Source organism: Nannobrachium achirus, assembly GCF_963921795.1.
Source record: "Nannobrachium achirus genome assembly, chromosome: 4".
Taxonomy (NCBI): Eukaryota; Metazoa; Chordata; class Actinopteri; order Myctophiformes; family Myctophidae; genus Nannobrachium; species Nannobrachium achirus.
The window spans coordinates 21,536,751-21,562,064 of record NC_137813.1 but is presented as its reverse complement, the minus strand read 5'-3'; the positions used below and the strand labels follow the sequence as shown (position 1 = coordinate 21,562,064).

At 46.5% G+C, this 25,314-nt stretch overlaps 1 protein-coding gene across 1 annotated transcript in view; it reads right to left on the bottom strand.

The window, feature by feature from the left end:
* Positions 1 to 25,314, bottom strand: part of LOC308282753 (cAMP-dependent protein kinase type I-beta regulatory subunit-like) — a gene marked incomplete at both ends in the record, with an annotated part of 131,256 nt that overhangs the window by 49,337 nt on the left and 56,605 nt on the right. The gene's annotated exons all lie outside the window — the stretch shown is intronic.

Below are 25,314 nucleotides of genomic sequence, written 5' to 3'. Positions count from 1 at the left end.
ACACACGCTGCCCGTCCAACGCAGACATGCTGTGTCCAACATACATACTGTATGTTGGACGCAGACATGCTGTGTCCAACACACATACTGTACGTTCTTCACACAGTAAAGCCAAAGACATGGATGGGGTCGATCCCTCATCAGTCCAAACGGGCAGCAGGGGAGCGGGCACATACCGGTATGCCAGTTAGGGCCGTCACGATTATGACATTTTACATGACGTTTTTGTCGCTGACAATTACATTTCTGTTCTGATTTTTAGGCTTTGAAGTTGCACATGGTAGATATGACACATAACCTAAATATACAAAGAAATTACTGACATATTTGACAACCTTATACTTAAAAAAGAACATCGATAGTGGAAATAGCCGATCTACAAGCTCACAACGCGTCGCATTGTGAGCTTGTAGATCGGGCTATTTCACTATTTTTTTACTTTAAAAAAAATATATGAACATTTTTCAACATGGAAACGATTATGACGATTATGAAAAATAATCACGATTATGTCAAATAATTGCGATCATGTAATAATTGTGACAGCCCTAATGCCAGTCCCGATGCCAGTCGATATACTGTATGGGCCATTATTTGACTTTTGTTGACGACATCGGTATCAGCAATTATGCGGCCCAATTGGTGACCCCATTTTAACACTTTCACGCAATGTGAGCTTGTAGATTTGAAAACTTGAAATGGGACATTCTGCATAATGAGTACTTTTACTTTTTACATTTTCATGCCAACACTTTTGTACTTTTACTCAAGTACGTTTTGAATTCCACACTCTTACTTGTAACATCTACAGTATATTTCTATATTATAACTAATCAATGTCCTTAATTCATGAATACGTTAGGATATAGGCATTCACAAGCTTTCAGCTTCAGCCTATTCCTTTTGATCACCTGTAACGATGAATTATGTGGATGTACGACTAAATGTACGAGTTGATCAAAATAAACCTAAACTAAGTATCGATACTTTTATTTTTTACTTTTAGTTTTTTTTTTACTTTAAGTTTTAGTACTCTTCCCATCACTGGTCAGTAAGCACTATGCAGGCCAAGAGACCGCAACATCAGCACATTCAAATTCAACTTGAAAGCTGTACTAATGCCACTGCTATACACGGGGCATACACATCAACTTCTCAGTTGAAAGTGACATATATTTACACAAATCCTGGGCGGTAATTAATACCATAATTGACGTAGGAGTATGGCCTAAACAAAACAAGGTTATCGTTGGGAGCAGATCAACATTCCAGCGGAGGTTTCCGCCAGTAACTCCTTTTCGCGTAGTTGGTTTCTATGCATGACCCTTGTTGTCGTTTCGGCCCTGCGATCAAAGCCTCGCCTCTGAGTGTATCTTTTGACAAGGGTTTGCTGAGAAAACAAACAGAGGGGACGAGGGGTGTGCCGCCCGAGCAGTTAGTTTGTGCTTTTGGGCGGCGAGCTAGCCAGGGGAACAGGGGGGCCTGCCTGCTAGGCCGCGGCTAATCGTGGCCGTTTAAATGCATTGGCGCTTCAAGCAGATTAAACAGTCCACCGGCGGGGATGTGTCGGGGCAGGACTGAAACTCTCCCTCTCTTCTCCTTCCTCTTCTCGCTGCCGTCTCTCTCTCTCTGCTCCAGGCTGTATTTATCTATCTAATCAGCCACATACCATCCGTCTTATAGGGAGAGAAAGTATAGAAAAACAATAAAAAGCGGGTCAGGGATATCATGAGACGTACTGCACAGGCCCTGCTGAGTGAACGGCAGGGCGTGTTTCAGCCTGTCCCTGTGTGTGTGTGTGTGTGTGTGTGTGTGTGTGTGTGTGTGTGTGTGTGTGTGTGTGTGTGTGTGCGTGCGTGCGTGCGTGCGTGCGTGCGTGCGTGCGTGCGTGCGTGCGTGCGTGCGTGCGTGCGTGCGTGCGTGCGTGTGTGACTAAATATGTGTCTGTCTGTGTCTGTCTAAGCATTGCCAGAGAAAACACGCAGGTTTGTACAAAATAATGCGTGGGTGTTGAATATTCTTTTGCACACTCTGTGAAAGCACAGTGGGCTTATGCAGTAATTAAGACATCGAAGGGCTCATATGGCAGAGCGCGCTCTCGCGGCACGCTACGGCGGAACATAAGCGGCGGAGTGTTGTGTAACGTGAACTTACGGTAGGTAAACGGCCCGGGTCAACAGATGTTGCGGGGAGATCTGAGGATGTTATTGAGTGGTTTTGGAAGTGAACTGACTCTGCTGGTATTTGTTTATGTGACAGTGAATAAGAAGCAGGCTTGAGAGCGGTGGACGGGGGCCAACCCTGCACCCACAGGTAGCGCCTGTGTGCTGCAGCTGTGGCCCCACTGACTCACACACACACACACACACACACACACACACACACACACACACACACACACACACACACACACACTGCAGTGCACGCCACGCCGTGCCACACGCATGCACGAACACACACACACAAAGGCACGCACGCACGCACACACACAAACTGTGGGTAAACACAACCTCCCACCCATGTATAGGCACACGCACATGCACACACACACACACACACACACACACACACACACACACACACACACACACACACACGCGCGTCGTTGTCGAGTGGAAACCTTGTATGTCCAAAACCGTTCGTTTTGTAGTTAAAAAATGATTTAAACTAGTGAAAATAGCAGATCTACAAGCACACAACGCCTCGCATTGTGATATATATATTTTTTTAAATGAATGCTCTATTTTATTCCTCGTTGCATGTCACCGTCGCTATTTTAGAAATTCTGAAAACTTCCGCCTAAGATAGAAACACCAGGTTGGAAGTGGTTAAGTCTGTCTGTGGGTTTTAACCAATGAAAAGTAATAACAAGAGCTTGATTAAATAATAACTACATTGGGTCCACGGAACCCAATCTATATTTTTTTTACCGTTTCCTGAAAAGTAACAGCTTTGGAAATAATAAGGTTTCTGCCCGACAGCGACGACGACGAATGTATCGACACACACACACACACACACACACACACACACACACACACACACACACACACACACACACACACACACACACACACACACACACACACACACACACACACACACACACAAACACACACACACACACACACACACGCGCGCGCGCGCGCACACACACCCAGAGGCCAAAGACGACATACACTCACGATTACACGCTCACACGCTCCCAGGATGAAAGGGTCACACAAACACACACAGAGGCGATCTCACACATGACAAACACTGGCACACGGGCTGGGCCCCCCGGTGGTGACTGCCGGACGGCACGCCACCGCGCACCTGAGAGCACTTTGATAGTGATTAGTCAGAGCAACATCTGCAGGCAGGCAGGCAGGCAGGCAGCACCCACAGCCTGACCGCACGCGGGTGAGCACAGCAGCACCTGCACACAGCGCGAGTCTGGCCTGGGAGGAGCTGTTCTCCGCTCAGATCCCAGTTACACTTACTCAAGTACTGTGCTTAAGTACCACTTTGGGGTATTTCTTTGTACTTTACTTGACTATTTCCAATGTCCAATACTTTTACTCCACATCTCGGATCCAAATAGTGTACTTTTACTCCGCTGAATTTATTTTTGTACTTGTATTTTTGTATTTGTACTTTATTTGAGTATTTCCAATGTCCAATACTTTTACTCCACTACATCTCGGATCCAAATAGTGTACTTTTACTCCGCTAGTGTACTTTTACTCCGTAAATTATTGCGACTGTCAGGTCGCAAGTTACTATGAAAAGCTCCACCGGCTGTCCGTCCGTCCGTCCGGCTGTCCGGCTGTCTGTCTGTCACACTTTAGCCCTACTCTTATCTCCGCCACTGTTGGCCCTATCGATGCCAAACTTTGCACACACACTCTTTGGATGGCAAATCACAACCTCCACCCCTGATTTCTCACAAGGCCCTCCTCTAACGCCACCATAAGGCAGATTTTTGCGAAACACATTTTTGGACACTGCTCCTACAGATTTTGGCCTAAAATCACGCAAAGGTACACAGTATCTCTAAAGTCATGTCATCAACATGGATCTGTCCCATTTCCCATATTCCCACCTGATTGGCTATGATTGCCTTCTAAAGTGTGTGTATGCGACCTAACAGTAGCTTATCTCCCAATTAGGGAGTCTTACTGTTATTATTCATTTACTATGAAAACCTGCAACTCATGTGCGTCAGTCAGTCACGCCTCATGTCACGCTACATATGTCCAAGACAGAATTCATTTGCCAAGTGTGACTCACATCACGGCAACCTCACATCTGCAAATTAATTCTGCACTTGTCAGCGGAAAATCAGCGGAACAGACGACAAACCCAAAACCAAAAAAAGATTTTTTTTAATCATCTCCAACTCAATCACTCTGACTACGACGATCGATGATGATGAAGATGAAGATGAGGCCGATGCATCCAGCAGCAGAGCAGGAGGAAGCTCCTGCCTGAGCCGTGCCGCCTGGGGATCAAAGGCGCCGCTAGCCCACCGTCTGGTAATTACTGTGACCGCCTCCCTCCCCTCCTCCTTTCTTCCCTCTCCCTCCCTCCCTCCCTCCCTCCCTCGGCGAGTGCAACAAAGACGCTCGCACGGGTAATTAACCCCCCGCCCGCCCCCGCCCTGTCTCTACCTGTCTGTCCTTCCTTTCTCTTCATCTCTCCAACTTCCTCTCTATCCGTTCGCTGTCACTTTTTCCCTCTGACTCTCTCCCCCTTCTCAATTACCTCCTTCTTCCCTCTAATTCTCTCACTAGGCCACTTATTTCTCCTATCTCTCAGTCTATCAATGCTCCACTCCCCCCCCCCCCCCCCCTGACCACCACACCATCCTGTCTCTGATGGGGGGCGATTAATCTTGTCCTTTCCGCTACCTGTAGCCCCTCTAACCTTAAGAGAAGACAGGGTTACCCCCTCCTACTGACAATGAACATGCTGTTCTGAGGCAGAGAGAGAGAGAGAGAGAGACACTGTAGACTCCAAGGGGCAATAGGAAGTTCACCTTGGCCCTGGGGAAGCAGGGGGAGGGAGAGGAGAGTAGAGCAGTGGTTCTCAACCTGTGACCCCAGGGGGGTCCCCAAGTTATTCTGGGGGGGTCCCCCAGATGATTAACTTAATGTGCAACGTTGTTTTCTCACTCAACAGAGAACAAACCAACATAAAGTTTAAGTGTATAGAGGGTATATGCACGTTTCTAAAGTGCCAATTTAAGGACTTTTTGATACCTCTAAAATGACAAATTAAACATTGTCCAAATTGTCAAATATTAGAGGCAGACATTGTGAAAATAGACGATCTACATGTTCACAATGCCTCGCGTTAGATCTGCTATTTTCAGAAGAACAGTGTTATACAAAATGTAAGGCCTCAACTCTTAGTGCTCGTCAGGGTGGGGGTCCCCAGTTAAAATATGATTATTTTCGGGGTCGCGGCCTGAAAAGGTTGAGAACCACTGGAGTAGAGTAGAGTAGAGTAGAGTAGAGTAGAGTAGAGTGTAAACATCGGTAAACATCAAAAACCTGGTCAATGAGGAAATACAGTACTTAGTCCCTGGCATAGCGTAAGGGAGAACGCACTAATGCTAAGGACCAGAGCTAGCCATCCCGTATGCCCCGAACTCCAACTTTAACCATAATCAGTCTAACCTTAACCTTATGAAACGTATGGAATCACATTATGTACACACCTGCACAACACCTGCACATGATGCTAATGTTTCTAATAGAACATGTAGACACCTGCATATGATGCTAATGTTTCTAATAGTCACACTTGAATTCTGTCTTGGCCATATGTGGTGCGTGACATGAGGCGTGACTGACGCACATGAGCTGCAGGTTTTCATAGTAATAAATGAATAATAACAACCAGTAAGACCCCCTAATACGGAGATAAGCGCATACACAAACTTTAGAAGGCAATCGTAGCCAATCAGGAGGGAATATGGGAAATGGGACAGATCCAGGTTGATGACATGACTAAAAGTACGCACCTGCATATGATACTATTGTTTCTAAGAGAACATGTACACACCTGCATATTATGCAAAAAAATCAGTGAGCTATGCTATTTAATAATAATAATAATAGTTACCTACTTCCTCCGGAGGGAGTAAATTCAATATTTTCAGTCCACAAGGAGCGCGTGAGCAATTAGGGGTTAAGAGTCTTGCTCAGGGACACACAACGACATTGCTACCCTGTGGCCTATTTATTATGAGTTAATTAAGCATTACACAAAGCTGTGATAAGACAAACATAACCGATAAAAATCTAACCTGGGATTCAATTAGACATGCCATCCACAAGCAACTGGTTTGGTGTCCACAGTGTGAATGTCAGGACCACAGCAGCACACATATCTTCGTTGTCGGGTGGAAACCTTGTATGTCCAAAACCGTTCGTTTTGCATTTTTCATTTAAAAAATGATTTAAACTAGTGAAACCAGCCAATCTACAAGCACACAACGCCTCGCACCGCGAGGCGTTGTGTGCTTGTAGATCGGCTGTTTTCACTACTTTTGCGCGACGGCCTTGTATGGTGAAGCAGATTCAGATCAGATTCAGATTCACTTATTAGTCACATGTATGTACCAAGGTACATACATGTGAAAAACTTATGCTCGGAACCTCCAATACAACAATAAAAACAAGAATAAAAACATAAAAGACCTACAATAAAAGTACATAGTAAGCAAACACATGGCAATATAATCAGTCCTAGAAAGTGCATAGTGCAAAGTGCAGGGCTTTACTTTGAGAAAAAAATTACAAATTTGAAACTTGGAGATACAAGGTTTCTGCCCGACAGTGGCGATATGCTGTTACTGTATTATGGCATGCAAGGTGACAAAGAAACAAGAGTACTCGGAGGCCTGTCAGTCATCTATGATGTCATTACCCTCTGTCAACAGTACTTGATCTCCTGTCTAAGCTGTGACACCGCAACTTCAGAGAGTTTGGGGAGCTTATCTCCATATTCGGGCATATCTGTCCCTACAGATAGACAAACAACTCTAGCTCCAGGTTATTGCTCAGCTGAAAACAGGCGCTTATAGAGGCCAGAGTACCGTATGACATCATTCATCTAGCATGAAGCGTTGCCCGGGGTTATTGCATCACACGCACGCACGCACGCTGCAACGCACACACCCACACCACACACAGAGGTTCTTTCTCTCATTTTATCATGTTGCTGTCAATGTTTCTTCATTGTACACACACACACACACACACAGACACACACACACACACACACACACACACACACACACACACACACACACACACACACACACTCCAGGCTAGACAGGTACCTAGTGTGTGTTTGTGTGTACATAGGGGAGAAGGCAACAACAAGTGATAATGACTCCACTGTAGTAATGAAGTGAGGCATCCATGGTGTCAGTGGGAGATGCAGATTGGGATCAAAGGAAAGCTGATAAGCCATAAACGGGGCAGATGCTGTCATGGCTGGGGATATACAATAACACTATGACTAGGCTCCTTTATGGGACAAACCAGGGCAGGAATTCCCGCTCAAGTCAATTGTCTACCTGACCCTCTGACAATCAGTGGTATAAAGCAGTGGTTCTCAACCTGTGGGTCGCACGATCTTTGGGTGGAATTCATTGGGTTCCACTGAGGGAGGGTTCCACTGAGGGAGGTCTAACGTGCAGTGAAAGTGGTTGTAATGCATCCATACAGAGGTGTTGTGGGTAACTAGCCTCCTGTCAAGCCTACAAATTGTCACTGTCGGGCAGAAACCTTGTATCTCCAAGTTTCAAATGTGTTTTTTTTATTTTTATTAAAGCCCTGCTTCATCATAAAAGAGTGTTGCACAAAAGTAGTGAAAATAGCCGATCTTTAACTTTTTTTTATAATAATAATAAAGAAGGAACGGTTTTGGACATACAAGGTTACCACCCGACAACGACAAAATCCAGCCACACATGAGGGCTTGTGACGGACGGAGGAACATTTGACAACAGATAATCATCGTGACAGCGAGACACATGACGTAGTGGCCTGCCCTGTGTGAGTAAGGAGATAATACACGCTACAAAATTTCCCAGTGTTAGGCGATACCGCAAATGACTACAGATGCAAGAAATAACCCCAAAATCTGATAGTCTTTCTTTTTATGCAAATTAATAGGTGTACGCTCAGGCCTCAACCTGCAGACGCGCGCATGTGCGTGTGCGTGTGCGCGTGCGACTGTGTGTGTGCACGTGCACGGACAAGATTATGACGCTCCTTTATTCTCTCTCACGAACAGTCACACCCGCATTGTTGCCTCCAAACAGCCGTAAAATGCGGTTTGCGGGGGTTTGATCCATTAGCAGAAATCAGGCCTACTCATCGCAGCTGGAGTGCTTGTTGTTTTTCCTCGGTTGGATTCTCTGCCTCCTCCTCCCTCTCCCTCTCTCTCCCTCTCTCTCTCATCTGTTTATTTGCTCAGCAGCAGACGCCTCTTATCACGGCGTGGCGGAGGAGGTGGTCCGGTGGTGTGCGCTGCCGCGTACATTACTAAACCTCCATGAGCGGCTGGCCCTGCACTCGGCGAAGCCATTTGACACCGACGGGGGGGTTCCTTAACGACGCATGAGGCCGCCGCCGTGTCTTTGTGTTTCTCAACGGACCAGAGAACTTATACTGTACCTGTGTAACGTATAGGTATGCGTTCTGTTGAGTTGCGCGCTGCCTTTTAACAAGGGAACTCGTCCACTGGGCTCTCCCAGTTAGGGGATGGGACGATAAGCGATATTATCGTTTATCCTGATAAAAGACACTCGCGATAATCGTATCGTGGAGATTTAATATATATCGTGATATCGTCCTCCGTCATGCACTGGGATCAATTCGCCTTTTATTTGCTGAGCTGCATATCCAGTACCACTTAAACCCTCCATAATTGGTAAAAGGTACTTATAATATACGATATACGTACTTGATACAGTCTTTTTTTCCACTCTTTCAAATGTCTTTGCCAAAAAATAGCCGATCTACAAGCTCACAACGTGTCGTGCTGCGACACGTTGTGAGCTTGTAGATCTGCTATTGTTTTGGCAAATGTTCCACCCCAGGATAATGGATTTTGAGTATTGCGATAAAATTATCGTAAATCGTGATTTATTTTGTCACAATAATCGTGATGTGACATTTTGATATCGTCCCATCCCTACTCCCAGAGTGGAGGACTGGAGGAGGGATGTGGTTTAACAATAACCCAGATCATCAACAACGCCGACACATCGGGGGGAACTTCCCAGCGCTCTGATGACGCAGTGTGCTGTGCACACAGGCTTGGCAGTGCAGTGCAGTGCAGTGCAGTGCCGCTGGTTTGGCTGGTGGAAGGTTCACGCTGTGAGGCCTGGAAGGACCGCTGCTTTGCTTACTGCCACGGTCCACGGTTATTCACACACTGTTGATCTTGGCAAACAAGGACAATGGTTTTAGCGAGTCTAAAAAATCCTTGCCCTTTAAGACGACTGTGTTGAAACCAGACCACTAAAGACCGACGGGTTAGTATAACCGAAGGCAAAGTGTAACACTTACAGGGGATGTTGTGTGACCGCACTCGAGAATAACTTGAGTCAGTGTTGGCTAAACATCATGAATACGTCATGGATGTTTGAATTCTCTTCATAAAAAATAATCTTTCCTCCAGGGACTAATCCGGGCTTGAAAATGCATTAAAACGGTAAGACAAAATAGCAAAACCATGCAATGAAATGTCATGTGTTGGATTACCTATCTGAAGCACGCTTCAAGTCTTTGCAAGTAGATTTTCATGCCTTTCTGAAATGATTGGAATCTAATGGCTTCCTGGAGGATCAAACAAAGCCACGGTATGCTTTGGGAAACGGTTGGCGCTCTGCATGTGCATTTGTCAAGTGTATTGCAAGTCACAGTCAACGGGCTAAACATACCAGACCGCCGGCATGGTTTCTGTTGTGCAGGGCTTACAATGCACTGAGCCCCGGTTTACCGATGCGTTAAGCCAGAGTTAAACTTAGTTGCATGTGGGTGTCACGCACCGAAAATAGAGCTTGCAGATCTGCAATTTAAACTGTGCGTCACTGGAACGTAACTAAGTATAAATCAGACATGAGGGCAACAACTATAATTCAGGCCTCAAGTTCAAAACATGTCTCCTGAGGGGTGCAAATCGTTGAGGTCGAGTGGAAACCATTCCCTTTTGTATTATTTTAAAAATAAAAGATAGTGAAAATAGCCGGGCCACAAGCACAGCTCTTAAATACATTTAGCGAAGGAATGTAATGACGTAGCCAGTTCGGGGGAGTGGTCTGGAGGTTGCGTGCGCTTACGTGGTCGGGACATGCGTGTCCCGCCCCCTATCCACAATACATAGGTATACCTGCCTGTAGGTAATCATTGTTGCTACAAGCTGCTGCCCCGCCACCACCCCAGCTCCACCATAGGTTCTGTGTCAGACCCAGCGGGGGGTCTCGGGTCATTGCCTGCAGAGATATACACGATGTACGATGTACATGGCCATACATGTACTTCGCCGTACATGGTACACGTGCGATCGGCCATACATGTACTTCGCCGTACATGGTACACGTGCGATCGTGGGCCTGCAGGAAATGACCCGAATACAGAATCCATCGCCAAAGCTATGCTCCTGCTTAGGTTACTATAGATGCCTGTTCTTATTCCTAGGCTGTTAGTATGCTGCTGCTTTAGTATAGTATCACAGTAATACATGTCATGCCTTTGCCGCTCCCCTGCTGCTGTTAGTATGCCTATGCCTAGTGTATGCTGCTGCCTTTATGTATTGTGCTTCTGCCTTCTATATCCTGCTGCTGTTTATACGGTATGTTATGTTGTTGCTGCTTTCCCTCTGCCATTCTTGTCAATAAAGTATAATTTAACCTAAAGAACACTCCCCTGAAATAAAAAAAAACGGAAATATGGAGATACAATGTTTCTACCCGACAGCAACGAAAAATGCTTAATAATGTGACAATGCCGCAGGTGATACACAGCTCTGCTACAAAATGATAGCCAAAAACCCACGTTGAAGAACAAAGGCAATAACACAGCGTCTGCAACAAAGGAGAAAGTGTGCATTGTAGCGTAAACGAAGCCCGCGGAGGTCGTAGTAAACAGAAGCATTTATACCTTGGGCGTGTGACTCATCGTCGGTAAAACACAGCCATGGAAAACACCTTTATGAGGCTGACTAACTAGGGCATAGTTTAATATCCCGGGTTTAATGTCCACTATTGGCTAACACTGCTCTCACGGAACAACCAGCTCACGCTGCTAACGTCCATTAGCACTATGGACACAGATAAACCATTGTGTAATGATAGCAGAACCTGCCTAACAACAAGGGCGATAACTATGCTACTGTGTAGGGACGGGACGATATGAAAATTTCATTTCATGATTATTGTGATAAATGAAATCACGATTAACGATATTATCACGATAATCAAAATCCATTATCCTGGGGCGGAACGTACATTTGCCAAAAAATAGCAGATCTACAAGCTCAAAACGCGTCAGAACGTGACGCGTTGTGAGCTTGTAGATCGGCTATTTTTTGGCAAAGACATTTGATAGAGAGTGAAAAAAAGACTGTGTCAAGTACGTTTATTATAAGTACCTTTTACCAATTATAGAGGTTTTAAGTGGTACCAGATATGCAGCTCGGCAAATAAAAGGTGAATTGATCCCAGTGCATGACGGAGGACGATATCACGATAAATGTAATCTCCGCGATACGATTATCGTGCATGTTTTTATCACGATAAACGATAATATTGCATATCGTCCCATCCCTACTATTGTGTACACATGCATACCGACAATACTGTAGGTTAGTACTATGTTATTTTGTATACATACATACAGCACTAGGCATCCTATTGTCCACAGGAATAAAAGAAAGTACGCAAACAGACTGGAAGGCAGAGGGCATCTGGAGACACTTTCCCAGAGCGCGTCGAGCCGGACAATAGACAGCAGTGTGAGAGAGGAGCGAGGAGCGGAGATGAAGGAGATGTAATTATAAAGCGGCCGGGCCGTTTAGGGAGGATATTTATGACATGAAAGGCCTTGGCACGCGCTCCTGTCCCTCCCAGGAGGGAGGGCCGACTGGGGAGCGCGGACGCCGCGGAGGCACCGGGCCATGCCAGCTACGGCCCCGTAGCCTCCGTGACATACCCCCTCTGCCCCGCCAAAGCAGCCATGGAAGAAGTAGTCACATGTTTTGCTTGAGTAAAAGTATCAATACTGCAACGTAGAGGTACTCTGTTACAAGCACAATTCAGAATTTACCTGAGTAAAAGTACAAAAGTGTTATCAAAATGTACTTAAAGTACCCCAAGGTAGAAAGTACTCACTATGCAGAATGTCCCATTTCACGAGTTTTAACATGTATGCGGGTGGATCTTTTGAAAATAGCAGATTACGTGAGCTTGTAGACCTAATAGGGCTAATAATCTAAATCTACAAAGTAACCAGTAACTAAAGTTTTCAAATAATTGTAGTGGAGTAAAAAGTACAATATTGGCCTCTGAGATGTAGTGGAGTAGAAGTAAAAGCACAGGAAATTTGAAACACTCCACTAAAGTACAAATACCTCAAAATTGTACTTAACAAGTAGAGTACTTGGGCAGACTACTCGGGTTACTTCACATCACTGATTAAGGGCTTTGCACACAGGCGTGATTTTCAACCATTGAAAATCGCAAAGACGCACAAATCGAACTGGGTTCGATCGGGGAAAAAACGCACTGCCGCAGCCACCTGCCACATGGCAAATTCGGAGCCGGTGTGCATGAGGTCATAGAGAATCATTGCTTTTTTTTTTTAAACAAAATCGTCAGTTTTTTTCGTGCAAAAAAAAATAAAACACGGCACAGATTAGACAAGACACACCACACCACTGCATTTTGTGACTGCTAAAAACCTGGAGTGCAGCTAAACGCTGGCTGGATTTGCATGAGCGTGACCACGTGGACGTGCTGCGCTGCATGGAGGCCCGAGAATCCATTGGCTGCCATTCAGGGACAATGATGACAACGGCCTTGGAAAACCGAACACACGTTGAGGGGAATCTTTTCTGGTGCGCAGGGGACGAGAAAAAAGCAGACGCTCCAAGCTCACAACGCGTCACAGCGCGACGCGTTGTGAGCTTGGAGGTCTGCTCCAAGCTCTGGAGGTCTGGAGGTCTGCTCGATATTTTCACCAAAATGCCCTTTTAGAACTTTCAGCCCCTGCCTCTCCAACATCCTCTGCACGTCCCTGCTGCGGGGGCATGTTCTCTCCTCCGCACCATCAGTGCCCATGTGTCCTTACCCTCGGCGGGGTTGACCAAAGGGCCTTTCTGTGTGGAGTTCCTTGCGTGTTCTCACCATGCAAGCAGAGGGCCGGTTGCACACCTGGCCCGGGTGGGTTTATAAGTTGTGTAAACACGGATGTATCCTGTTGGGCCGTGGTGTGTGTGTGTGTGTGTGTGTGTGTGTGTGTGTGTGTGTGTGTGTGTGTGTGTGTGTGTGTGTGTGTGTGTGTGCGCGCACGCTCACATATTTCACTACCTGAGGGCCAGTGAGTTTATACTGGCGATCCTCTGTGACCTGTGCTCTACTGCGAACACCTGCTGAGGTAAAACTGATGTTTACACACACTGCAATAGAAAGACCACCTGAGAGAGAGAGAGAGAGAGAGAGAGAGAGAGAGAGAGAGAGAGAGAGAGAGAGAGAGAGAGAACGAGAGAGGTGGGGGGGGGGGTGTTGTTGCATAACTAAGCAAAGAAATGATTGATGCCATGCAGCAGAATCTTCAGTGTGAAGAAATTAAAAGCTAAAAAACAGATGCCTGCTGACTCTGAAATATAGAAGGATAACGTTATAAAAAAGTTGCTATAGCGATGGCAACAACAAACAGAATAACACACACACACGCACACACATTGCATTCCGGAGCGGGGCCAGTACGTGCGGACCAAAGACCGTCTGATTACGGTAGCTAATGTAATCCTCGACACCTTTGAGCCTAATTGCAGCGTCAGAACGCTGATACAGTATCACAGTGACCTGGCAGTGAACCGCTCCTGGATCCTCCTTGGACCCTGCTGCCAGCCTGGCCTGCCAGTGCCAACCTCACACCAAGCACGCAAACCAAAGGGGCAAGCAAGCAACCAACCAACCCGCTGGGACCGCCCGCACTCCCTCCCTCCCTCCGCCCGCCCCCGCCCCCATGCACCCCCCCCCAGCGCTGGCCTCGCACCAGGACGGCGTCGACACAGCGCGGCGCGGGGAGAGCGCCACGGCTGAGCGTGTGAGTTTAGAGGAGGGAGGGGAAGAGAGAGAGAGAGGGAGAGAGGGAGAGAGAGAGGGAGAGAGAGAGAGAGAGAGAGAGAGAGGGAGAGAGAGAGATTCCAGTGAGTAGTGTGGTGTTGTTGAAAGGCAGCCAGTTGAGGAAGCTCGTTACAATGGTAAATACCAGACAGCTGAGGCCTTAATGAACACCTCGTTCACACACACGCACGCACGCGCACACGCACACGCAGACACACACACACACACACACACACACACACACACACACACACACACACACACACACACACACACACACACACACACACACACACACAGAGGGGCTTGCATGCCTATTAAAGTTCATTAGCAATGTCTCCCACTGCCTGCGATCAGCCTAACAATGGGAGCGATAACTATTTGAAGGTCATAGCAACTCATTCCACTGCTCTGACTACTGCTGCTCGGAACGTAGCCATCCCACACACGCGCACGCACACACACACACACGGTGGCTGGTTCTTCACTTGCAAAGATCATAGGAGGAGTTTCGAGTTTGGGGTCCTTTTGCTTTGCTTTGAGGCAGGCACGTGGATGTGCATATAACACACACACACACACACACACGCACACGCGCACGCACACACACACACACACACACACACACACACACACACACACACACACACACACACACACACACACACACACACACTTGAGAGCAGCTGACACAAGTAGAGTGGAGGATGAGGCTGGTTGTACCTGCCGGCCCCGCCTCTTCCCTGACGCCTAATAAAGAGGAAGTAACCTGATGATCGCTTGCTTGTACACACACACACACACACACACACACACACACACACACACACATATGCGCGCACACACGCACACGCACTTGCACAAACGTACCCAGCCATGATGTCAACCCCAAAACATGACAAACATGTCCCACCCTGCGCTGCTCTGCTCTCCCTTAATTTCTATTACCTCTCCTGCTCTCCTCTCCTCTCCTCTCCTCTCCTCCTAAGCAGAACATTGCTATTTGGCCTTATGCCTTTATGCTCGAAGCCTTTTATTTAGTTTATCTTTGCACTATTATAGTGTCTGTATTTGTTTATTTATTTACTTATCTTTCATCAAGCTCACTTGCCTCCAACCTTCACCCAGTTCTCTCTCTCTCTCTCTCTCTCTCTCTCTCTCTCTCTCTCTCTCTCTCACACCTACTACTATCTCTCTTGTTTGTTGCCCTAGGGCAGGAAAAAGCGAGCTCCTTCCTCCACTTAGAGGGGGGGGGGGGGATCAGGCGCTGACAAGACTAAGCCTCCACCTCTCTGATGTGTCTACAGGGGACGTGTCACATAGAGAGACAGAGAGAGAGAGAGAGAGAAGGGATGGGACGATATGAAAATGTCATATCACGATTATTGTGACAAAAGAAATCGCGATTTACGATATTATTATAGCGATAATCAAAATACATTATCCTGGGGCGGAACATTTGGCAAAAAATAGCAGATCTACAAGAGCTTGTAGATCGGCTATTTTTTGGCAAAGACATTTGATAGAGAGTGAAAAAAAAAATACTGTATCAAGTACGTATATTATAAGTACCTTTTACCAATTATAGAGGGTTCAAGTGGTACCGGATATGCAGCTCGGCAAATAAAAGGTGAATTGATCCCAGTGCACGACGGATGATGATCACGATAAATTAAATCTCCACGATAGTGGAGTGTTTTTTTTTTACACGATAAACGATAATATTGCTTATCGTCCCATCCCTAAGAGAGAGAGAGAGAGAGAGAGAGAGAGAGAGAGAGGGATCTTCTTATTAAGCCTACAGGAGAGAAATGAGGGGCTGTATTCACAAGTCATATCAATCTTTTTTTTCTTAGAAAACTATATATTCTGCACGAATGCCAAGAGTCATCCCTGTCTCTCACACACACACACACACACACACACACACACACACACACACACACACACACACACACACACACACACACACACACACACACACACACACACACACACACACACACACACACGCGCGCACACACACACACACACACACACACACACATACCGGGACAGTACACACACATACACATCCTGACACGTTGCTATAGAGTAGACATCACAAAGTTTGCCGCGGCCCCAAGGGCATGTCTTTTCCTCTCTCTCTCTCTCTCTCTCTCTCTCTCTCTCTCTCTCGTCTCTCTCTCTCTCTCTCTCTCTCTCTCTCTCTCTCTCTCTCTCTCTCTCTCTCTCGTCTCTCTCTCTCTCTCTCTCTCTCTCTCTCTCTCTCTCTCTCTCTCTCTCTCTCTCTGGAACTGGAAGTGAGACAGTTTAAGTATTTGAACTGCACATTTGGGCACAAATTGTCCTCTGTCAGGGGGTTAACACTGAGAGGTGTTTACACAAAGCGATGTGGCCGCGCGCAGGCGCATGCACGCTTGCTCGCACACACTTACACATTACACGCTGAGAGAGAAAGGCAGGGAGAGAGAGAGAGAGAGAGAGAGAGAGAGAGATGGTCTTAACGTGTAGGGTTGGGATCCTTTAGTATTTTAAAGACAGTGTGCTATGATTTCTTCCCCCCCAAAACATGATCATCAGGTATTATGATACTAGGAGGAAGATTTTATTTTTATAATTTTTTTTGTATCATAATGGTATTCACCTAAGTCAAGGAAGTTAAAATATAAGGAATGGAAACACGTGACTGCCGGGAGCTGCCATGACGCTCCCATGAGTGCCAGAATGATGGAGCCGGCTAGATCAGCTCATGAACAAACCTGGAAGAAACACTATTTATGAACGACTGAGACCTTTGTCATATAATCTGGAATATAAAAGAAAATATATCAAAGGTATTTTTACAATCACTTGCTTTTCGATGTGCACAGTGCATAATTAAATAATAATAACAGTAAATAATAATTTATTATTATTTATTTAACAATAGTTTCTGTCTCCGAAGTATCGTGAGATTTGGTTCACAGACAGGAAATGGTGGATAGTCTCACGACGATACTGGCACCCATGGTGAGCTCCATGGCTGGACATGGCGTATCCCCGTTGTCAGAACTTGTCACGTGATGTCCCTACCTCTACCTCGCCCAATAAGGCTGCTGTCCTAGGAGCCTACTGTGCCTGCTATCTGCCCTGTGGTCAAGGTTTGATTCACAAATTATTATCCAAGGCGCTTTACAGAGATTGTGCTTTACATTCACAAACACATTCATACACCGATGGCAGCGGAAACCATGCAAGGCACCAACCTGCTCACCGGGAGCAACTAAGGGTTCAGAGTCTTGCTCAAGGACTCTTTGACACTACTAACTCTGGGGGAGCCCAGGATCAAACTGGGAACCCTTTGGGAACCCTCCGTGTTCTAATGACGGTTTCTCTAACCCTGAGCCACTGCCAACGTGTAGAAATCAGAACGTTCAGAGTCCATGTTTTTTTCCCCCCTATGTTTTCCTATTATGTTTTGAGTTTGTTTACAGTGGGAGCGTTGTATTTTTGGAAGTAGCGTGACGAGGTGCTGTGCATGCGGCAAATTTACCACTTTGTCTGGCTAGAATCACTGCTGCTATCATCAATGGAAAGGCCTGGGCTTGACCCACCTTATAAATGTAGGCCTACTTTTACCATCTATAGCAGAGGTAGTGGGCAATTATTTGTTCCATGGGGCCACATGAACAACAAAACATACATGTATTGTGGAGGGCCGAGCCAAAAGGCAGTGCTCCCCTCAAGATGTGCTCCCCGCAAACTAAACACGGCTTTACCTCTGACTTCGGTGAATAAATCCAATTTTTTTTGAAAACCCGAAATGTTGTTTTTTTTAGCCACTTTAGCCATTTTTTGAGCGGTGGTTACACCGTCTCCTATACGTGGCCGTGTGTGTATGCGTGTGTGTGTGCGTGTGTGTGTGTCTGTATGTAGCCTGCAGGCCTGCAGTACCTTTTATGACCACACATGTTAAGGGAGGGGCGCTGTTGTTCAGGCCAGGCCAGACCAGGCACACACACACACACACGCACACACACACACACACACACACACAGGGGGGAAGGGGGGGGGGGGGGTAAACCACCGCTCAGTTCACACGGGTGTGATTTTTTATGGGTAAGTTAAGGCAGGTCGTCTTGACGTGTGACCAGTCTGACCACCTGCTTGTTATTGAGACAACATCCAATGATCACGCACACATGCTGATGTACGCATTGCGTCCATATGTACATGAATAAAAAACGTCAAAATAAAAGCAATGCAGCTTTAGAAAGAAAATGTGTTCATTTTGTAATTTGCCATTAACCCTACAAGGGCCGGTCAGAGTGAACCAAAGGGCCGCATACGGCCCCCGGGCCGCACAATGCCCAGGTCTAATCTATAGCCTCTAGTCTAATAACTTACACTCTGTGTGTAGCTTAAGCTGCTTTTTAAGACTGTGTTTTACAATTAGTCTCATATGCATAACAAATGCAATATTACCTCATTTAAATACATGCAGATAATTCTGGATAAGAGGCTCTGCTAAATGCCTTCATTGACAATTGGAGCACTAGAGCACAGAGACACTATTTGCTTTGCAACACAGTTACGGATGCATTTGAACCTTTAGCATGTGCTTCGAGAGATTATATTATTTATTATAATTTTTTGTCTTATTTGCACAGGTTTAGCGGCTGCAAAAGTCCTGCAATCTTGTTGTGAATTTGCTGCTCAGAATCAATACTGAGGGATTTACTCTGCAACTAGTGCCTTCAATACAAAAGCGCAACATCTATCACTAAGCTAAGAGAGTCCACAGCAAGCTCACTAACCGCGAGGCCAGCTCCCTGGTGCGGGGGCGTCATCAGCTTGCTAACTAAGACCACCATTCACACTACACAGCCAAGCAGCGTGCTAGCTTAAAAGCCCAGTTTCTAACGCGATGACCCCGAAACCAAAAAGCACAGGGGATAATTAGCAAAAACCCTGGCCCGAGGCTTATGAAAGACCACAGCAGCAGCGGGCCTGCCGTAAATGGGTCGAGAGCAGAAACCCCTGATCCAAATGGAAATTGAACTTGGTGAGACTTGCGAGACTCGCCAGCCACCAGCGGAGGTCATGGGAGAATTGATGTGGCTATAGTTAGACTGTTGTCTGTGCCTCAGCACTGGAACCTGTCACATTAGCATAGACAAAAGCAGACAGGAATGTATACAATAGGAGGCCATGGGCCCGGTCCCGGGGCCATTCTGCTATTCTGTCCCCAGGCTAATGAGTAGGTGGTCAGCGCGGTGGCCCCTCCTGCTCGCTGGGGCCGGGCTGGGTCGCCCTGCCCCGGCCTGAGCCATATAGCCAGTGGAGGGTTACAGGAACGTGGTGTCCAGGGGCGTCACTAGGGGTAGGAAAGTGGGACTGAGATAATAGGGCCCAAGGTGGTGAAGGGGCCTTTATTATTTTATACTTTAGCTATTATATATAAAATAGCAGATATACAAGCTCACAGCGCGGCACCGAGTGCCACGCTGCGAGCTTGTAGATCTGCTAATTTTGAAAAGTCGTGAAAATGTGTGCAAATCTTTGAATATATGTATTTTTTAAGCGAACATTTGTTACTCAAATTTAGCTTCTGGGGGGTCCCTGGAACTCAATATTTTGAGATGGGGTTCCGTGGCCAAATACATACCATTTTGGGGGTCCTTCACATGAAAAGGTTTGAGCTCCACTGACATAGAAACATAGGTTTTTCAAAAAACCTCAGAAGGATTTGAAATATTCAAAGATTTTAATGATTTTTCAAAAATAGCAGATCTACAAGCTCGCAGCGCGGCACTCGGTGCCGCGCTGTGAGCTTGTATATCTGCTATTTTTCAATAGTTAAAGCACAGGGGCCCCGCAGTGAATCCCTGTACCCAGGGCCCAGAATTTGGTGCGACACCCCTGGTGGTGTCCACTCATCGGGGTCAGCCGCTGATTAGGAGCTGTCACTCACAGGAGCTCGCACGCTCGGCCCACATGGTCATCCACGCGAGAAAAGAGAGAGCATGCAGGAGAACACGCACGCTACGCACGCACATGCCATGGTTGATTCCTCAATGTAAAATCCTCACTGTTAGTTGAACTCTTAAAGGAGTAGTTCACCCCCAAAATGAAATGTTTTTCCATTGATTACCCGGCCATAAATGGTAAATGGTAAATGGTGCATTTATATAGCGCTTTTAATCCAAAGCGCTTTACATAGATTGTGCATTACATTCACCCATTCACACACACATTCATACACCGGTGGCGGAGGAAGCCATGCAAGGCACCAACCTACTCACCGGAGGCAATTAGGGGTTCAGAGTCTTGCCCAAGGACCCTTCGACATTAACTCAGGGGGAGCCCGGATTCGAACTGGGAACCCTTTGGGATTTATACCCTTCGTGCTCTAATACCAGTTTCTCTACCCCTGAGCTATGCTGCCCCCATAGCTCAGGGGGCTCAGCCATAGAGACTTGAGTTCAATAATATTTTTGGAGCGGTGAAAGCGCTCCCAATAGACAGGTATGTCTGTGGCTGGCTGGCTATGTGGCTGGCTGGCTGGCTGGCTGGCTGGCTGGCTGGCTGGGTATGTCTGTAGCCTGGCAATACCTTGAGTGGCCACACAAGTTAAAGGAGGGGCGCTGTTGTGCAGGCACAAACACACACACACACACACACACACACACACACACACACACACACACACACACACACACACACACACACACACACACACACACACACACACACACACACACACACACACACACACACACACACACACACAGATTCACCGCTCCACTTCGAACCGAGGTTTGATTTTTTCGTATTTGTCGCATTCCTAAGACAGAAAATATATAGTAGTTCAATAATGCATTGAACTACTCCTTTAAGGGAGTGTTTCTCAAGCTCAAGGTCTCCCTTAACTCTGGCAGTGTACAAATGTCAGAGTTACAGACTTGTATGGGTCAATTTAGACACCCCTACAGGAACCCATAGAGTCCCTGGAATCCACTTTGAGAACCACTGTTTTAAGGGACACTCTTAAAACGTATTCCATGGTACTCTACACACAATTTGATTTAAATAAACTTTTTATGAATGATATCATGTGCTTAAATCATTTCTACACCATACCAGGCATTAAGAAATTGAATGTATGTCAGGGATGCATGAATGAGGGGGAAAGAAACACGAGGAGATGAAGGTTGGGTAGGAAAAGACTTCAAGGCACTTTCACCAAAAAACCTTCAAAGAGTAAAATCTTTCTAAACAGAGCATAAGTGGCTAAAACACATTTCGCTGTGATCCAAGATGGACGGCAGCGCTCCACCAGGAGCGTGGTAGACACAAGCCTTCGGGACACACACTCACACACAAAGACACATGCTGTAAGTGAGCAAACAGAAAGGGAAAAAAACAAACATACACACTAACATGGTCACACAAACACACACAAACAGAGCGACGGCATAAACAGCTGAAAGTGGCCGGGGCGAATGAATCACACCTATGTGGAAACAGGGCATGTGTGAAGTGTGTTTGAGGGGGGGTTCGGGGGTCTCTAGATACTAACGGTGCATGACTCACTGCTCTGTGGAGAGAGAGAGAGAGAGAGGGAGAGAGAGAGAGAGCTGGAGTGAAGGATGGAGAAAGAGATGAATAGAGGGGGAGGATAGTGGGGACGGAAGAGGTGGCTGGGGACCGCTTAGAGAGCAGTGGGTACGAGAGTGGACAAAAGTTTCCACACCGCGCTGCGCTCGTCTGTGCATGTGTGTGGGCGCACGTGCACAGACGTGTGTGTGCGTGTGTGTGTGTGTGTGTGTGTGTGTGTGTGTGTGTGTGCGTGCGTGCGTGCGTCCGTGCGTCCGTCTGTGTGTTTGCTCATGCATGCGTGTGTAAAGAAGCACGTACGTACGTGCCTGCGAGCATGCGGCCTTGCTGATGTGGATGAGTGCTTCTCTAGAACTCTGCGTGTGTGTGTGTGTGTGTGTGTGTGTGTGTGTGTGTGTGTGTGTGTGTGAGAGAGAGAGAGAGAGAGAGAGAGAGAGAATTGGTTCAGAAAGAAATGGCCCAAGCCAAACCCGTTGGTGCTTGAAGCTGGGAGGGGGCGGATGCTGATTTATGCTTACAGTAGCACACGCAAACAGCCGATCTACAAACTCCCGGCACGTCAAATCGCAATGCGTTGTGAGCCTGTGGATCTGCGATGTTCAACACTGGTGCGGAACCAAGTCTGTTCCAACCAGCATGTGCTCTAGTTTTCTGTCGTGGCGAGTTTGTGTCTGTGTGTGTGTTTGTGCGCGTGTGTGTGTGTGGGTGGGTTTGGTGGAGGCTCAGTCAGGCCTGCAGCTCTCCTGCGGAGAGTGACCTCATCGCCTGGCCCCTGGCATTGTGGCCGCGGCACAAAGCGAGGGACGAGAGAGAGAGAGAGAGAGAGAGAGAGAGAGAGAGAGAGAGAGAGAGAGAGAGAGAGAGAGAGAGAGAGAGAGGGAGGGAAGACATGGGGGGGAGGACATGAGTGTGCAATTGTGTGTGTGACTGACATTGAGTGCAAGGGTGCGAGACATTCAGAAAGCGTGCGCGAGTGAGAGATGAATGAGAGACACAGGAAAAAACACGGCCTACAACACCGCAGAGACAGTGACTTTAGGGCATGAAGGACCACCGTCACATTAGGAAGAACACACACAGACAGTCTACAACAGGAAAGACAAACACACGTCACACACGCACACAAAAAAATGGTCGGAACCACACACTGGAGACTCCCTGAAGCCTCTTCATGGGTTTGCTAACACACCAGCAGCTGTAAAATACAATACACACACTGTATACACACACTGTACACACACACACACACACTGGAAGTTAGGCCACCACTATACCACCTGAACACACACTCACTGAGAGCAATAGCTCCCTGGATGACAGGAAAAGACAAACTATTTGCCATCACACGCACACACGCATAGACACTGACACACACACAGGGACAGGGAGAGTAGCTGGGGCTTTTAAGCCGTGACATCATTTTGTAGTCAGACCTCCAAGCAGATTTATTGTCAATATGTGTCCCTCGCTATTTCAACAGATCCGAGACAAAAATAACGACTAAAGTATAATTCTACCACTTTCTTGTCAACAAGAAAGAGAAGACAAATTAGTAAATAGTAAAACTAGTAAAAAGATTCACGGGCGCTGGGGCCTTTTGGCCCCAAAAGTTCTCCTCTGCCTACAAAATTATGTCAGACATAAGAGCCCCTCCATGCCATCTATTGAGCATCTGCTGTTTTCACTAGTTTGACTAGTGTGGGTCCCGGGCAAACGCCTCATTTCTCTTTTGGGTCACAAGCTAAAAGGTTTGGGGACCACTGCACTAGTCTGTGTTAGAAACGCTGGGGACCACTGCACTAGTCTGTGTTAGAAACGCTGGGGACCACTGCACTAGTCTGTGTTAGAAACGCTGGGGACCACTGCACTAGTCTGTGTTAGAAACGCAGATTGTTAGGGCGCCCGCTGGCCTACTGGTCCAGGCGCATACCACTTAGGCATTGCCACATCGGCATAGATTCCTGGCAGCGTGGCTGGTTCAATTCCTGATCCGGACGACCTTTGCCGCGTGTCACTCCACATCTCTCCCCCCATTTCCAGTCAGTCTACTGTCCTATCAATAAAGGCATAAAAATCTCTTCGTTATTGGAGTGGTCCTCTGGACATCGGAGTCCACCGTCAAATCATCGGCTCACATTTGAAAGCGAGCCAACGATTTAAAGAGTGAACTCGGTAGATCTGCCTTTGAAATTAGATAGTCTACCTTGTTTTTTTTTCTACATGTTTGTATATTATTGACAGCCCCACCGTGATATATGTTGATGCATGCATTTGCTCGACAACAATGTCAATTTGTTTGATTACTCAGCGTAATGTGCAGAGAATAAATAAAGCTTGCGTGAACTCTTGAGACTGTACAAACTGACGTGTAGAGTACCCATTTTGTTAACCCATTTAGGCCTAGGATTATTGACTGCTTTAACTATTGAAAAATAGCAGATCTACAAGCTCACAGCTTGTAGATCTGCTATTTTTGAAAAATCATGATTTTTTTTTGCAAGTCTTTGAATATATCTACTTAAAAGCTAACATTTGTAACTCAAATATTTGCTTCTGGGTGGTCCCTGGAACAACATATTTTGAGATGGGGGTCTGTGGCCAAATACATGTAATTTTGGGGGTCCTTGACATGAAAATGTTTGAGAACAGCATAATTTAGAGGAAGGATTTGGAAGTCGGGTCAAAGATCGGGTCAAAGATACACTCATTTTCACGATTTTTCAAAAATAGCAGATCTACAAGCTCACAGCGCGGCACTCGGTGCCGCGCTGTGAGCTTGTATATCTGCTATTTTTCTAAAGTTAAAGCATAAAATAATGGTTAAAGTGGTTAAAATCTAACGCGACTCAGGTACACCTGTACACTCTCAAGAGTTACAAAGGGATAGATTAACACTGAGGATTTTACTGTGTACACAAACACACACACACACACACACACACACACACACACACACGCTCGTGATGACATTGTGACTCAGCGGGTACAGCAGCTACAGTGAGAGGTTATTCAGATATGAGCGTTTTAATTTACAGCAGGCAGGCAGGCAGGCAGGCAGCATGACTCTGCACTGTCCTGTGTAGCAGGATCATTAACAGCTGCACCGTCTGATCAGAGTGGGGCAAAAACACCCCCTAGGGGCCGCCACAAGGTAATAACACACTAGCTTAAAGGTAGGGTAAATGATTATGTCAGAGGTTAAAAGGGTAAAGCACTATATTCTGATAGACTGCAGGGGTCTTCAATGTTTTTCGGGCCAAGGACCCCCTAGCTGAGAGAGAGATGAAGCAGGGACCCCCAACTGCATATTATATAAAATTGTGTTGCAGATTTTACATAGATTTGATAGATAT